The sequence below is a fragment of the Apostichopus japonicus genome, chromosome 12 (assembly GCF_037975245.1).
Source record: "Apostichopus japonicus isolate 1M-3 chromosome 12, ASM3797524v1, whole genome shotgun sequence".
Classification (NCBI taxonomy): Eukaryota; Metazoa; Echinodermata; class Holothuroidea; order Aspidochirotida; family Stichopodidae; genus Apostichopus; species Apostichopus japonicus.
The window spans coordinates 27,586,276-27,604,871 of record NC_092572.1 but is presented as its reverse complement, the minus strand read 5'-3'; the positions used below and the strand labels follow the sequence as shown (position 1 = coordinate 27,604,871).

At 34.9% G+C, this 18,596-nt stretch overlaps 1 protein-coding gene across 1 annotated transcript in view; it reads right to left on the bottom strand.

The window, feature by feature from the left end:
• Positions 1-16,249, bottom strand: part of LOC139977195 (orexin receptor type 2-like) — a 38,467-nt gene extending 22,218 nt beyond the window's left edge. The window contains exon 1 of the mRNA XM_071986438.1: positions 16,051-16,249. The gene's annotated coding sequence lies outside the window, so the exon portion shown is untranslated. The remainder of the gene's footprint in view (positions 1-16,050) is intronic.
• Positions 16,250-18,596: the final 2,347 nt, after the last annotated feature.

The following is an 18,596-nucleotide window of genomic DNA, read 5'->3' as shown; positions in this document are numbered from 1 at the left end:
ACGTTAAAAAAAACGGTATCTAACATGCGGCCTTCGGTTAAAAAATCATAAGGAAAAAAAAGTAATTAAACATCGTGGACAATTTATAAATAAAACGTCATTAGAAAGAACCGTTTTAATGAAATATCTAAATCAAATACTGAAATTGGTGGCACGAAATGCATAAAAGATCCATTTTGTTGCAAAAATATTTAAGGGAGTATTGATCAGTCTCTATTCAAGTCAAAGTTACTCGTCCCAATGCCGTTTGATGTTTGTTCCCCCACCTGTCATTCCAGATCCCGCACCCTTTCCCGCCACTCCTGGAATGTGACGAGGTGGCGAATAAAACAGAACTGTTGTTTGTTGAGGAATGATATTCTTATACGCACGAATGAATATTGTCCGAATTCGTTGAAGCCACTTACGGACAAAGATATCAATCTTTCCGCCTCATTCACGGAAATATGCCCCTCTGATTCTGTTTTTTTTTTAAATATATATTTCTGGATTTATTGAGAGAGGCCGATTGAGAGCTTTCACGTTAATGGCGAGAGAAGTAAAGATTGCATTGCATTAAAACTCGTTCGATCATTAGCAAACTAAACCACACATATCGACTTGAAATGGGCCAAAGAGATCTTTTGACCAGATTTGACAATGGACATGTTCATATGTTCTATAATTTCTGAAGATTCTTCCCACTTATTTAAATCATATTTAATAACAACTGTTTTGTGATACCCTCCAAAATATGTTATTTACAAGGTACACGTATTATTTCTTTTTCACGTATAAGTACTGTCATAGGTTAATCAAGTGCACGTTTTTTCTATGGTTTATGGAATTTGACTGAAACATTGACTAAGATATTTTTTATTAAACTTGCAATTTTCTATGATGCATATTCATAACATTTCGTAATCATCATTAACGCCAAAGGGCAATGTACATGTTTATAAATACCCGGTATCACTATTTGAGAAACTGCAGAAAGCGGAACTTAAAGAGATTCACTAAACATGATAAAATAATTTTTAATAAAAAGGGAATGATTTATAGTAAGTGGCCCTTCAGTTCCACGTGGAGCCGACATGAATTTAAAAATATAGTTTGAAGAATCATAATTCTAACAATATCCTAAGGGTTTCCTATTGCCACTGCATGTCCTGTAAATTCACAAGAGGTTTTCTTAGGCATTACACATTCCAGGTATATTTTGTCGAAACTTCTCTTATATATAAAAAGAGGTGTTCAAAAGGAGGGAATATCAATGCAGTCAACAAACGGTGTAACATATTTTCTGTAGCCAAAATAAATAAAAAACAAAAAATAAATAAAATAAACGTCATAAAACTTTTTGAAATTACGATAAAATAAATCATATGCCACTATTAACATTACAGAAATACTGTTTTTAATTAAGGTCAACCTATTATTTTTCTTCTAATTGAAATACCCTCAATCATTCCATCGTATATTGAATGATAAGATCTAGTTTTCTTGTAGATGTACTAAGAAGACAATGCCAGTAACCTTTGAACTCATCAAAAAGGGGAAACAAAGTCTAGGACTTGAAAGTAAATACAAATTACAGAGCATTTAGTAAGAAACACATTATTTGGTTTCGGTGGTTTTGGTGTATGGTCATACCTTGTTCCAAAGTTGAGATATGAAATTAATAATTTTTAAGAAGTTTATAATAGGCTAATTGCACTAAAACACATTTTTCAAATCATTTAGATAATTACAATAATTTGTGATGCCATAAATGAAAAACATGTCAAACTGTATTTGTGTTTCTTTCTTGTTGACTGTAATCCTTTTATTGTTGTTGATAAGGTTAGTTTGTCAAAGTTATATCAACTTACCAATGATATAACATTCTGCCAGAAGATTAAAGCATTTTCCAAGGTTAAATAATCATTTGTGATATCATACAACTCCCCAAACTGTCTTATAGGATGATGAATTTAGGTACACAATTAGTTATGATATGATTTAGACAGAAGCACTGCGACCAGTGCAGTTTGCATTCCTATACCCGCACGTTTGTTGTGATATGTTCAGTCAAACATCTGATGCTAAATAAGTATACATTAGCTGGACTACTTAGTCTAACACACATATCATCAAGTCAGTTCAACAGATGAGCAACACAACTCAATAGAAAAACACACCTGATTTTCATGGCTTTATCACTCTGAAACTGGTAAATTTTGGTACCCGTTAATCAGTTAAACCTGATGTGTGTTGTAATTTCGTTACATGCATGTATTACATATATGACGAGTTGCTACTAAGAAGGACTTGCAAACAGAAAATACCAAAAGCACAATCGTATGTATAATGTTTGACTGGATGAACCAGACTACTCTACTTTACTGCAAAACTCTTTATAATCTGCATTTTGAACCATATTTACAAGGTATAATTACTAATGAAACATAGGCACAGTTGTTTAGACTCCTAACCAGTCATTAGTTGAAACAGCCTTTGAGTAATGAATTCGTCTGTTAGTAAATTTCCTACAATAGTTTCAGTTTTATACTGATTAACGATTGTCTCCTATTCACAGTACAAACTGATCAAGCCATGTTCATTGGGTGCACAGTATCATCTGCTAACAGGTTTAACATGTGTTACGGTGCTATAACACACTTCAGTTTATAATAATTAACGGTTGTCTCCTATTCACACAGTACACATTTTTCAAGTCATGTACATTGAGTTCAAAACAAGAAGGCAATGGCCTCTGAGAACATATTCCATTAAACAAATTTGTTAAAAAAAACATGATAAGGTGGAGTTATGAGAATCTTTAAAACAACGGATCATCATTAACATTTAGGCCTGCACTGAGAATCTGACGTCATCATCAATTTAGCCTAAAAAGAACATTCCATGTGTTAGCTTCTTTTGATGGTGAATATTTTGAAAACCGAAATAGCTCTAGAAAAATGACCAGCGGTCAAACTTTCGCTGTTCTTTTTCTCTTTGACTATGACGCAACAAATTATGTCCTAAAACGTATTTTAATATGATATGATTTGTTAGATGAGCTCAAAAAAGGTAAACCATAAACTTAATATCACAAATCTACAAGATACTCAGTATTGTCTCGAAATATGCTAGAAAATCAAATCACGGTCACAATATTGTTGATCTTCCCCGTAATTTGCACGCTGTCTGCACCTTGTATACTCTTGATCGGAATAGGTTAAAAATTTCCGGATTTTCTTAACTACAAATTTTATGCGATACCGCATTTAGCGAAATGCACTAGAAGCAACATATCTACACAAGCCCAAAGTAAAGACACTGTCCAGCTACTGCAAACTTCTTGTTCCATTCCAAACTGGGGAGGCCCTTTCCTTCACGTTTTACAGACATTTATAGTGTCACGCTGAGTAATCTCTCCGCTAAGTTGTATTATAGCTTTATTATGGCGCTCTTGATTGCTCCAAGTGCCCTTCTGTACCGCCATGCTCGAATACATTTACTCGGCGTTACTCTTCGCATTCCCTTGGATGAAGTCCGTAGCAAGTTTCGAGGGAGGGAAATGGCTAAATTTTATTCTGGTTCGTGATTTTTCGATTTTTTTTTCTTCTTCAAAGTTGTTTAATGTATATGGAGAACATGTAGAGCACGGCCCGAGGGGAACCTCTCTGAAAATTTTTACTGTTACCTTTGTTAGCACAGTTTGTTGTTTATGTGCGTGTGATCGATATTTCATGTTACAACTAGGAATTGGTTTAATTTAAACATGCACGTTACATGGCATTTTGGAAACTTGAACTTTGAACTTTGAACCCTTACAAATCTATTTACGTCGAGTCAACTTGATAACGTGACGTCATCAGCCAATCAAATCAATGTACTAAATTATATAATATTACTTGAAAACTCATGTCATTTGCATAATTATGTTAGTATGATGCACTCCCAAAGCTTCATCTGTTCATTTAGCTGATATGGTATTTAGCATATTTGTGCTTTACAGTCAGTCTCAACTTTCCCCCAAAAATTAAGCTCATATAAAAATTCACCTTTCCACTTTTCTTAATTTTGTAATACATAGTTAGAAGTTTTAGCCTAATTTCAACAAATATTGACTAAAAATCTGATAAGAATACTAGACAAAACTGATCGTGGAACTTGTATCCAAACATACAATTTAAACGCAAGGCATGTGTGTAGGTGTACCGTGTTTCCATATACCATGGAGCTATCACCGAAAAAAAACCTTAAGCTTGGGTGACGTGTGCATAAGTGCACTGAATAACTTAATTGGGATCTAAACTTAAATTCCACCTGATTGTAAAATACCGCAAAGGAAACGTTTTGCCGTAAACAACTTTACGAAGCCTAAACGTCAACTATTGTTTTCATCACCATCAATATCCCCCATCCCACCCCCCCCCCCCCATCTTTCCATGCATGGACTGTTAGTATACCGACTGTGTTTTCAGTTTGTGTATAAACCTTAAAACTATCTACCTCCATTTGGGTATCGAATTTTTATTAGAAACAACTGCTCCAAGGCTCAGTGGAAGTTGCAAACAAAATTCTAAAGTGAAACGATCGTCACATAATGACACAAGATGGTAAAATAATACGTTAATAGGTCGGGAGAGGTTTAAATCTGTCAGTTGGGCCTCTCGATAAAATCTCCAAAATTACCCACAATCATCTTAAACACTTAAATTTTCCGAGAATAATGTTGCTTCCGCGTGTTCTTCATTTCAACCATAACCCATCTGACAGCGACGTTTTTGTTCTTTATACTCGTTTGTGAAACAAACTGAAGATGTTCAATACGAATGCAATTATTGTAGAGGGAAAACTGATGAGGATTGAACCTTTATATAGTCATTAGGCGTATGAACTAGCTCCATATTGATATAAAAACATATATATAGCTTCCTATAGTCATTAAGCATATGGACTAGCTCCATATTGACATAAACCATATAACTTCCTATAGTCATTAAGCATACGAACTAGCTCCATGTTGACTCAAAACATATATCTTGGTATAGTCGTTAAGCATATAGCTTCCTATAGTCATTAAGATTTTAACCTAGCACCATATTGACATAAAACATATAGCTTGATACAGTCGCTAAGCATATAGCTTCCTGTAGACATTAAGAGTGTAACCTAGCTCCATATTGACAAAAAATATATGGCTTTCTATAGTCCTTGAGCGTATATACACAAAACATATATCTTGATATAGTCGTTAAGCATATAGCTTCATATAGTCATTAAGCGTAAAACCTAGCTCCATATTGACATAAAACATATAGCTTGATATAGTCGCTAAGCATATAGCTTCCTGTAGACATTAAGAGTATAACCTAGCTCCATATTGACAAAAAATATATGACTTGCTAAGAGTATAACAAAGCTCCATATTGACATAAAACATATGGCTTGATATATTCGTTAAACATATAGCTTCCTATAGTCATTAAGCGAATAACCTAGCTCCATATTGACATAAGCATATAACTTCATATAATAATTAAGTAAATAGCATATCATTACACATATAGCTTCACATGTTTATTTATCAAATAGATCCATGTGTGCATTAAGCATACAGCTTTATAAAGTCATTATTGCATGCAGCTTCATATACTGATTAAGCATATCACTTCATGTACCTATTAACCATATAGTTTCGCATTGTCTTTAAGCATATCATACAGTCGTTAGACATGTCGTTTCATTTAGTCCTTAACCATATAGTTGTATATGGATGCATTTCGCAGAACTCCCAGGAAACCTTTAAAAAAAAACTTTGTTTCAAAAGCAGATCTGTATTGAAAATTCTCCTTAAAACCTTTAACAATTTTGGTTAAATTTTGATTTAGTTTAGAGTTTTATAAGATTTAGTTTAGAGTAGAAATATTGTATTCAGTCATGCTAACCATTGGCCATTAAGTTTTTGTGGACAGCCAGGCATGATTCATGCAGTGATACAAAAAAGACTCACAAACAACAGTTAATGTAAGTCAGGTATTTTAACAAAGGGCCACAGGTGATGTAAAAATGGGTATAGATGGTAAGTATGTTACAAATTAACTTCGTTTTGTACCTTTGAAATCCTTTATTTTCATATTCGAAGCTTTTAAAGACCTTTTTTTCTTCATTTACAACCTTTAAAAAAAAACCTTTATTTGTTGAAGATCCTCTGGGAGGTCTGATATCAGTTCATATAGTAATTTTTAAGCTTCATAAATGTCGATTAATAAACAGATATTTGGTCTTAAGGAACGTCTAACTCTGAAAAGCAAAGATAAACAAAAGAGCTTTATCTTTGATTAACCTTATAATATATTTTACTTGAAATGAACATAAAATATTAGGTTTAGTATTGTTAAATGTAATATTATGTTAAATGTAATATTATGTTAATGTATTTAGTATTAGATCATAATATGTACTATTAAGTTTTCTTTTGTACAGATTAAAGCTAGACGAAAATTAATCATCATAGGTGAGGTATTATTAAGTGTAATATTATGTAATACATTAAGTATAATATATCTATTGTAACATTAAACATTTTGTGCAAAGCTAGAAAAAAATATGAACTAATTCACTAATTTTTACTATTAAAACTGGTTGTGTTTTTTTCGTTGTTGCTGTTGTGTTTTGTTTTGTTTTGTTTTGTTTTTGTTTTTTGTTTTTTGGGGGGGGGGGGCTTTCACAAACTTTTATTCAAGACTTTTTACAGAGCTTATTGCGTTCGCAGTGAAATATTTCTAGCTACCGAACACCCTTGAACGGCAGGCTTTCCACGTGATAGTTTTTTTGAAATACTATCAAATGAAAGTATGTTCGAAATCCTTCAAAACTATAATATTTTTCAACATAAATGAGGAATTGATATTCTAGATCAAGCGCCCTTTCTCTTCAAAGATAAAAAAATCTCTGTGGCGGCGTGCACAGGATTTGAAAAGTTGCCCAAGCACTAAACTTCCCCAGGCTGATTTAGGTATAGGATCATGACATTTCATGCATATTCAAAGGCGAACGATGAAATTGTATAAGAGGATGAGGCCCTGTGATCGTTTAAGCCGCAAGACTCTCATGAAGGGGGTCTGGGATGCGTTCCCTCAAAATGGTCGTTTAAACCTAAAATGATGCGTTCTCTGGCAATATTAGGCTTTTAAAAGTCATTAAAAATAATCTTCCGACTGAACAATTCCCCCGCCTCTACAACATATCCAACTTAATTTCGTATGGACTAAATCCATTCTTAGTGTGGTTGCTGGGTTTGACATACAAGCTGGACTAATAATGGCGGTTTCTATGGTCTACAACATATCCAACTTAATTTCGTATCTACTACATTCATTCTGTGTTTGATTGCTGGGTATGACATACATGCTGGACTAATAATGGCGGTTTCTATACGGTCTACAACATATACAACTTAATTTCATATATACTACATTCATTCTTAGCGTTGTTGCTGGATTAGACGATTGATTCAAGTGAGCCTACGTGAGCTTTCCCGAGCAGAGGTTTACATAATAACATAATATTTGGCAACTATTAATTACGGTGGTCCAGTCCGGACCTGATGGACGATGAAAGGTGCGGGTGACCACCCCTCCCCTCCCCATTTATAGTTTAATATAATTTGCTGATCAGCATCTGGGTTGAAGCCATCTTCTTTGACCGTTGAAGCTATAAAAGGAGTAAAATACATTACATGCGACGTTTTAAACGATAGTCATTTGGAAAGTAATAAACGTTGTTGCACAGAAATTGTCTGATTGAAAAATAGTGAAACGTGACAAGCTTGGATAAATGTTGTTAGGTGCAAATATGGGGCAAGAAAAAAAAAACGGAAGATATAGTTCAAAATATCAAATTAAGCAGGCCATCAAATGTAGCAAAAAGATGCGTTGCTTGATGGTATAAACCTTGTAAGAACTTAGTCGCCATAATGTGAACACACATATTGCCGTAAAAAATTCTATAAAAATAGGCTACATTTTAATAATTAAAGCCGTCGAACGAAGAAAGGTTAACAGTTTGTTTCAATTAACTGCTACAAATTTATGGCCATGTTAGCAACTCCCTGGCGTATGTATAGCATGCGTACCCCCTGGCCTGTCGCGTAACCACGTATATTTCTTGAAAAGGGCGAGCTTAAGCTCTGCAGATGGACGACATAACATATTATACCCCGGTAGAAACATGGTGGATGTACCCCATGCAGACCCCTGAAATGAACGCGCTATACATTTTCACCTATAATTAATGGAATTTATTTGCCAATTTGGGAAAGAAGAACTGATCATTCACTTAAAGCACCACCCCCTCCCCCACACACACACAAACCCGGCGCACCATATCTCGTCAGCTACATTTATCGGTCATGATACCTGGAAGGCTCGAGAAAGGTAAAGTTCCTCAGCCAACTTCTCAGTTTGTTATTTGCCCCATTACATTACCGTCGATAAGTAGAATTATACCCAAGCTATCAAATACTCTTCAAACATATAATGGAACTTTAAAGCTTTTCAAGTTTTCCCCTTGGATAATAAAGGAAAAAAGTCTTATATTTGCTGACCACGGGCAATGTCCTTCGTCAGAATGACACTTGGTAAAATTTTAATTTAAAGATGTACATAAGTCATTCCTTCGACAGAGCCAGCAAGATCTTTTTTAGTATCTGAGCCCTGTTGTTGTCTTGGTAACTAGTTTTTTTTTTTATAATTAGTATGAGGTGTTAGAAAAATGTGATTTCGTTCATAGAAATATTTTTAAATGTGATTGTGTTTATCATGTAACAAAGCTATTAGTTAAAAAAAGTACATACACTCTGTGTTCCTACTTTTGAGATTCTGAGGAGATGTGTCGAGGGTCATCGTGCTAGAGGTATTTCATTCTCATTTTACTTCTGATATTTCAATGCTTATTTTCCCACAAGGAACTCGGGTGATATTTATATACAATTTGGACTAATAATAGCGGTTTCTGTACGGTCTACAACATATCCAATTACATTACGTATCTACTACATTCATTCTCTGTGTGGTTGCGGGGTTAGACATTTACGAGTTTGATACTCGTTATTAAGTAAGCAAAACAAATAATAAAGTAATAAGCATAACATGATAGAAACGATCGAGTAAATCTGAAGATAACATTTAAAATAATTCTTCTCTAACCTAACAAATATTGTTACTGGTATAGAACTGCAAGTGGTTCAAAACTAGGACATCTTACTATATTGTTACATCAAAGGAAGGAGTCTTAAACGCATCGTTCCTCAACATTTCGTCAATTGAACACTTTGAGGCTAGTATTATTCAACACATTTTAAAGCATATTTCAAACAAAATCAGAAAGTTTCACGTGTACTGCAGTATTTAAAATGAATGTTGTCTAATCAAGCTAGGTACTTATAAGTTGTTATGGGATTTTAAAATGAATCGTAATCGAATTTATTGGTCAAAATCAATTCGTAAATTCGAAGCTTCTATACCTTAAGTGGAGCTTACAGACACGGGTAATGTTTTTTATCCTGGTTCATACTATGTCACGTTGTTTTCTACAACGTAGACTAGCGATGAATATGCATGAATGTGCTGTATATGTTTATGTAATTTCAAAATCTATCCGTTTGAATTGGCTTTGCTTAGTCAAACTGAATAGAAATTAGCATTAGAAGAATGGAATGCATAGAATCTCATTTCTCATCAGTATTGACTCGAAATATGTTAGAAAGTGAAATATAATGGTCACCCAAGTTCAAATATCAAGTCCGCGCTGTCTACAGTATTGCAACTTTCAACCCATTATGTTGTATCCACACCGTGATTTTTTTTACAGTTATTGTAATAAGTTCGGATTTAAATTTTCAGGGTTTAAAGTCATCAGCATTGTTCGTAAATGCAAGAAGTCCAATAATGGTCGCACATGTTCAATTTTCAAATTAATTTTAATCCTACCCTCGGAGCCTTAACCTTCTCGTAGACATTGAAATGCTATCAGTATTGGCCCTTAATATGCTAGAATGTCATTTAATGGGTAGTCAGTTTCAAACTTCGACACAGCATTTTACTGCCACTCTAAAAGTAGGTTTCGTCACTGGGAGATTTCATCGTCTACTTAAACACTCCTAAATGGCTAGGACTAACTTGGATGATCAGAGTCGTAAGGAAAATAATTTTTAAAATACTTATTGCCGACTTAAGCTAAATGGGGGTTGTATCATCCTTGAACTGTTAAACAGGTGTGGGTTTATTTACATATCATGGACACCTTTTTCTATATCGATGTACGAAGGACTTATGTGTTAATCAAACTTTCTTCCATCTTTATTCTTATTCGGTTTCAAATCTCTGCGAGATAAAAGGATGAGCTATGCCTGAGATAGCGTAAAGCACGAGTCCTAGAGGAAAATATGAAACTGAACTGTAGCCTATATCCGTCGTGTCATGATCATAGAAAAACTTTCCGAAACACGTGAGAAATTTGGCGATAGAGAAAGTAATATCTCATCTCCTATTTCCCTTCTTAATATCCCCCACGTGCCCACAGTGCGTACTCTAACCACTCACTCACACAAACACCACATAATATAACAAAATACCACTCTTTTTAGTTTTACAAACTCTTTTAGATGATAAGCCTCCGGTTAAGAAACAATTAAGCTGCAACAAAAGAGTAGAAAAGGCCTCATTCTTTTTTTTGTCCTGAGATGGGAACGGGAAATTCCTTTTTATATTACGAGTAAAAAGCCAAACCAAAAGGAAACTACTTTGCTTGCAGCCAAAGGGCAAACTTTCTTGATTTCTCTTATACAAATTTACGGATAAATTAGTCTTCGTGCAAAGTCGAATGATAGATAAAAGTGAAATCAAAACCGCCTCTAACGTCGTTGTTAATACATCTTCTTTTTTTTTAAATGCCACCTCTTGCCAACCTTTATCTACATAATGTTTTAGGCTGTTTAGACACTTTTGAGAATCCTTAGCAGGAAGAACCTTTCCGCAATTCGATCCGTCAATGTAATGTATTACGTTAGTGCATCGTTTATTTATACATTTATTAGAACATCTCGGGCGATATATTTCTTCCAAGTATTTTGCCACTGAGAAAGTTTTAACCTTCACCTTATTTTCCAAAATTAAGATAACAACTGTTCCTTGTTACTGAATCATTGCATGTTTCTATATTTTGTCACTGAATACGACCCTCGTTTTTTCCCCGAGAAGAAAGGGTAAGCCCAGGGGTAATGTCCCCGGGCCTCATTTTACTAATCTGACCTCGCAGCAACAAAAACAGTATCTCCCACACACTCTTCTGGCCCGACTGAAGGTATTGTTACATTATTAGTCCCTTTATACAGCTAAACTACCTTTGTTTTATAGTTGGAGGGATATGCTAATAACATTTTCCTGACAGCGGGAATGGTTACGTAAAATCCTCCATTAATCATTTATACCAATTATATATTCTTTAATTATATATTCTTTCTTTCTTTCTTGTATTCTATCACAATTCCTGAACTTAAGCTCATTTTATTGATGCTTGAACTTGTCAGAATATTTATCAAACGAATAAGAAGATGGAAGCAAGCAGGTATAAGGCGTCATAAACCCTGTTTAAAAAATTTTGAAATGAATAAAAGTAAAAGGGCCTGCACATGGCGTTTCGATCCTAGCAGGATATTCTTTAGAGGCTGAATGACAAATAACGGTAACAGAATGGGTAAATACAAGCACAGAATACAGACAGGTTAATGAGCAGGGTAAACACAAAAGAAATGGATGTAAGAGGATTAGTAGACAAGGGATGGAGTGAAGAAAGAAGCCAACAGGTAGGAGATAAACTGTAGAGGGACAAGGTGAGGATTAAGGGAAGAGGGTAGGGATCCTGAGTTTATCCAACAAATGCTTCAACGAGAGGAAGATGAATGACGAGAAATACACCCGCCCCTTCATTGGCTTTAGCTTAAGTTTTACCTTCGCTTTCTTGAAAAAAAAAGTATTAACTACAAACCTGTAAGAATGGAACCCTCAAATTTTGTCCCTTAATATTTTGTTCATGGCGAATTGAAAAAAGGACATAAAATGACAGAAAGCAAACCTCTGTCGTTGATAGTCTGCATCTATATGACGCCTTATACCTGCTTGCTTCCAGCTTCTCATCCAATAACAAATTTTGAAGACGAAAAGATACGTAAATCAAAATGTTTCTTCTGGGTTAAACACCTGCTAATACGTAATCCATAGGTGAGCTCTGACCCGGTAGACCTCTCAGTCGACTGACCCCTCTATGCCTAGTTTCATATTCAGTTTTCGATTTGGTCAACCACAGATGTGATTGAAACGTCACGCCCTCTATTCATACAAAGATCTGAAAATATTACATGCATGGCTGCCGTTTCATTTTCAAATGAAATGTAAAATATCTTGCTGAATGGTTTCGTGGTGGCAAACATGTTGATGGAGTTGAATTTTTCATATGAAATGTATCTTATTTGGCAGGGCGCCACAACAACTATATTTGATTGTAGGCCTTAGATGTTATGTCACACTTGGGTAGGAGTGTAATCGGCTAGTTAATTTAACCATTAAATTAAAAAACAACGTTCTTTTTCGTTTGACAAGAAACTAATGATATAGAACGTTTTTTTTTTCATTATAGGCAAACCTTACTTCCTTATTAACGCTTTTTTTGGACATACAAGTAACCATTTACTGTATTGTCTTTCTTTCGTAAACGGTTCTCAGTATGCTACCACCAGACTGTGGAAAATTCAGCACAAAATTGTAGCTTTAAACAAAAAAGCAGTATTTTTTTTTTTTTTTTTTTTGAGCAGCGAACCTCTCATAACGACTTTTAAACATTTCTATTTAAATTTAAATTAACAAGAAGTAATTAAGACCTTATTAATAGTTATTATACTATAATATTTAAAAGGTATCGTACTTTTGTTTGAATTTTCTGTTGATATCTGTCATGTCCTTTTGTATGGCAGATTAAAAGGGTAACCTGATATCTTCTTATCGATAGAAACTAGGTGGAAATAAGAAAGATAGCGTTTAAATAAAGTTCTCATCAACTTTAGCCTTGCAAATTGTCTGGGTTCTTTATGTATTTTAATTTCCCCCCTTGAATCCTCTTAAGTTTGTCACGAAATCGTTCCGTGTGTTCAACGAGTTCAAATAAAGTTAAGCCGATGTTCGTCGGATTCAAGCAATCGAAACACCGTAACTTCGCGGGGCCCGATTTACGCAAGCCTTACTTTTTGCTTTTACACTGCATTAAATGGAATTGTGGAAAGTGAGAAAAAAAGTGATGTAAATTGGGGAGTTCACATGCGTAACATTTCAATGGAAGGGGGTGGGGTGGGGGTGAGGAAAACATGGGGCAGAGCACCACTCTAGAGCTGACTGAGCTATCAAACGTTGTGTTTATCTAACAGTCTACTTTACTGAGGTGTCGGTCACGATTATAGGGCAACGTTAATCACAACATTGACATTTTCATATGTTATATGAAAACCGTGAAAAAAAGACTGCTATCTGTCAATGATGTATTTGGAGACTGCCTTTAACTTGTGAGAAGTAACCCTTTGAATGACACGGTTTGGCTGAGGTATTAGCAGTTTATCGAATAATATATCCAAATATCATGTTCCAATTTAAGAGAAAGCTTCACTTTATTATTACTTAAATCAGTAATTCGGTCAGTAATTTCAGCCTAAATTCTGACAAGATGGTTTGCATCCTTATACTTCCTCCTCCGCCTTGTACGGAACGAATTCAAACGAATATTTTTAGTAGGAATTTTTCCAACTTTATTTGGATTCAATCAATTTCGGTACAACTGCATGAATCAAGTTTAACACAATCGATCACAATCTCGTTGCCAATGTACAGAGGTTATCAGTCGTTGCTCCAAATATGCTAGAAAGTCGGATAATGGTCACCTAGAATTATCTACCCTGTTATCCACACAGAGGCATTTAGTTGTCTATATTCGAACATCCCTACATCTCTGGGAATCATTGGGAGGATAGGAGACTACCTAATAGGAGACTACCTAATAGGAGACTGCCTATTTTTTTTTAAACTTATGTAGCACATGTTTAAGCCTGAACATTCTACGGTCAATATACCGATGACCGTAAACAAAGAATGAACTGAATCGCAAGTTGAATTATGCATCAGTGGGACCCGCTGCTTAGATAAAATCCTACTTTAAATATAAGAGATTTTTTTCCGGTCGCAAACAATAAAACACTTATATTGCAGAGAAAGGTATTCCGCACTCTTATAGTTGAAACCCCCATCTCAATATTTTACTCGTAACTCGAAATATGGTCGTTTTTGACTGAGTTGGATCACAGCCGGGCATTTGTGATGTCATCGGGGCAATTGCTCTCCAGCAGCTTGTACTTAGGCTATTATAATATTAACTTTCAATTTATCCTTGAAACCTGATACATTTTGTTTATCAAATTAGCTGTCAATTTTCTCAGTCTTTTTTTTTTGTTGGTCATTTTCTTTTTCAAAAGTTTTTTCTTTGTAGAAATATTATTTTCATCTGTGGATTAATGATTTAAACGTTTATAAAGACATTTCCCAACTGAAGTGCCCTGATGACGTCCATTCTGCTGTTTGCCAGATGCATTGTTTTCTCAAAATTTGAAATATTGATATCTAAATTACGATACAAAAGGTTATAAAGATATGGTTTTCGCAATAAATGTTTCAGAAATGTGTCCGCAATTTCGCTAAACAAAGAAAGCTTACTACATAACTTAAATACACATAGCTCTTCCGGCAAGACAACATATTTCGTTTGCTAATATTTTTTTAGTTTCGCGTTTAGATGCGTTGGTTTTAGTAGCATTATTTACATAAACCCCATTTGATTGCACACTGTAGCTTATCCCAAGGTACATTATCTTACAACGAGAACTAACCCCATTGTAACTAGCAATCAGCCTTTTCGCAAACTGGTCGACTTTCTGAGTATATAACTAAAATTACAAAAATATTACATTTTATTAAAATAATACATCGGAGTAGGCTTCTAGATATTCCACGAACGGAGTTTTAATTAACAGATATTTAATAATTTTGCCCAACTTCTAAACAAAATAATACAATTAAGCAAACATATAATTGTCGACCAGAACCTTCCTCTATAACGTTTAAAACTTTAAGATATACGGTAGTTACCGTAATCTCGTCGGCTGAATCGTGTGACATATGGACTTTGAAGTATCTACAATTTCCTTTACTATTAAACAATTGGGAAATCAAAACAATGAAATTGTCGCCTATCCCATTAACGAAATCTTAGGTGGAATGATAATATCGCAAAGCATCGAAAATTGATACAATTTACGGAAATTTTCAATGAAGCCACAAGATTCGTGAAACTTACAGGTTTTTCTTTTCTTTTTCGAATACGAATTCAATCGGAGTACCATGCATGATTGACGCCTAGGAAGGGGGTCCTTCAGGGGGAAATGAACGATATCACATAGCCTACCACATACGGTGGGCCACCCCAGGGAAGAATCGGGGGTTTAGCCATATCAAATAATCTAATCAACAATGTCTTGAGTTAGGGTCAAGATTTAGAGAGTTTCCAACTACCACTGTAGAATACTTCTCATTTGCATATCGGTGCCACTTTTTTTTCACCAGAATACCCCTAAAAAGGACACTAACACCCAAACCCCCATCCCCAAGAAAAAAACAAAAGCACACACAGACGAAGAATCGGATATTTCCTAAGAGTATTCCTTGCTACCATTTACACATTTTCTCTCTCTCTTGGATTAAACAAGATATCGTTCAATTGAACTGATTCACACTTTCCACGAAATAATCAATTTTTCAAAACGTCCATGGAGTCTTGTTGTTGTCAATGTTAATCGGTATTCAACTTATAAATTATATAAAAAAAATGTAATAAACGTTATCGCTAAATTGCAACACAAAAAGTAGTTTAAACAAAACAAAATTAAAGGAATTGCAAAAGTTAAGATTGAGAAGAAAGATAACAAACCTGATCTGTTCCTTTCTTTTTTATCCTCCAAAGCGTGAAGAAGGCCTCAATTGTTTTAGCTTAGCATTTGGAAAGTCCAAATTTAGGGCAGGATTTTCCTTTTCTGACAAAGAAGTAGACGCTTACGAAAGATGGAATCCTGTGCTCATAGATATCTCTTGCAGTTTGCGTGCACTCTATCGGCAGAGATGAAAGTCGATGTGAGCTTGTAATAAAATTGTCTACACAAAATGATACTTTTTCCCCCCGATCTGTGCTTCTGTTTTAATTTTGTATGCTGACCTCTGATTGGTCAATATAGAAGCCCTGTAGGGTGTCTACCGCAAACGGTGAAAAACAAGGAACGGAGTCGAGAAGCAAATTATTTGCTCTTTTCTGTAAGCAGATCAGTCTTACACGTTTCACTTATTTTTCTTTTAAAAATGAAGATTCATTTAGTGCAAAAGCCAAGCAAAGAAGAGCTTAACGTATAGTTCCGTGTATCTTCGTTAGTTCGTATCTACTTTAACGCTTTGGGGGCTAAATCGGATCCACATTACCAATAAATGTAACAATTGAGGAAACGGAACACGTAATCGTAGTCGGACGATCAATAAATTTACTCGCCAAAATTTTATGTAAATTTGTTTCTTTTTTTTTTGGCGGGACTAAGACCGATAGTATACGGTGTGATAAACCGAATTCTCAATTCGCAGATTCTGTGATGACATAGGCTACTAACAACACAATGAATGCATAGCGTTAAAAGCAGAAGAAGTTACATTTGCAGTCAAATGCAAAAGAGAAAAAATAACAAAGGAAAGCATGACAAAAGTTTGTGGGACACACACAATTTCCTCATTGGATTTAACAGTTCATATTATGGGCGAATTTCAGGATTTTAAAAGGGTGGTGTGGCCTTATAGGGTCTTGAAAGCCGTCTTCAATGTAGAGAGGGGGTTTTCCGCAGGGCCCTCCTTCGAAAAAAAAAATCATTTTGATGTAAAATGGTGTATTCTGAGGCATATTTAAGAGTATGCCATGCCTATAATTAGGTCTATACATACAAGGTTGTGATACTGTTTTGTTGTTATTTGTGTGGGGTTTAATTTAAAGGGCGAGGGGTTGTGTTTAACCCCCACTCCACTACCATGGATCCGCGCATGCTTATTACCCCGGTAATAAGGAGCTGCTTAATGTATCGTAACCATGCAATACATCCGTTAGCTACTGTAAGCTTGGTGACTATCCATATAGCCTATGTGTGAAAATAACATACATCGGTCGAATTCAAAACATACCATATGAATGAAGTGGTAACAGTACATTAACCCCGCACATACAACAGATTTTGTGGTTGATCAGTAATTTAACATTACTTAGAGTAATATTTTAGCTAATCAATATAATACATTTCAAGCAAAATGGTTGTAGCCACTATATATTTCTTATTTATATTGAAGTGATGTTCTAACAGTGTCCACAGTGTCAACGATAATGGGTGAAACACTTATAAACAAAAGTTAATTACTGAGCATTCAATGAATATTTTTTAATATAAGCTTCATCGCCCAGATGTTATCATACAATATTTTTTACATGCATTAGTATAGACATTTTTCTTCTTTCCACTGGCTTTAATTCTTAACTATTCGAATTTAAAGTTAACCTCTACTTGCGGATGGTTTGGACGGCGGAAGTGGTATGTTTTTCAGCTATACGAAGACCTAACTTGTTTAATTATGACCCCTCCTCGCCCTCAGTGGGAAAACATTTTTGTTCAATCTGCTGTCACCCATCTTCTATTGGAAACAAAATATTTGTGTTTTTCTGTAAAGAAAAAATGACAGATCTTTATCATCTTGTGACACCTGCGTATAAGCAGAGAGGACCAATCAGGGATATTATACTAGTTGAAGTAACCAATCACAAGCTTATATTAAGATTGAAATGAGTTTTATGACATGGCAGCAGGGTTTCTCCAATTAGGCTGCGGATTTTTTTAGTCTCCCTCATTAGAGGCAAAGCATAACCATTATTTGTTTTTCAATGTGAAGTTGTAAATGTCGAAATTCTGCAAAAAGAAGTCCCGAGGCATTGATACTTTCTCCCTAGGAGAGAAATTACAGAGATCATTAACCAGTGAAGAGATAATGTGAGACATCAGACTACAAAAACTAAAAAACAATTTTCACTAATAAGGTGTTATTAGTTTATTATTTAGCGGCATAAGTAGAAATTTGAATCTCAAGGGATGTAGTTATATACAAAGAAAGTTTTTGTTGTTGTTTGTTGCATAGAAAGAGAAATAAAGAGAAAAATCTCACAGGGAGTAGAATCGTAAATAGATTTCTCATTGTAACGCTTTTCTGGGGGGAGGGAGGGGCAGGCAGATCCTATTTTCTAAACACAATGTTTTTTATACAATTGCTATGGGGGGGGGCGGGTGGGGGGGCAGACACATATTTAGGCCCCGCTACTACGCCACTGACAATGAGATGTATACATCATTCGTATGATTCTTCGTAGATATATATATATATATATATATATATATGTATATATAT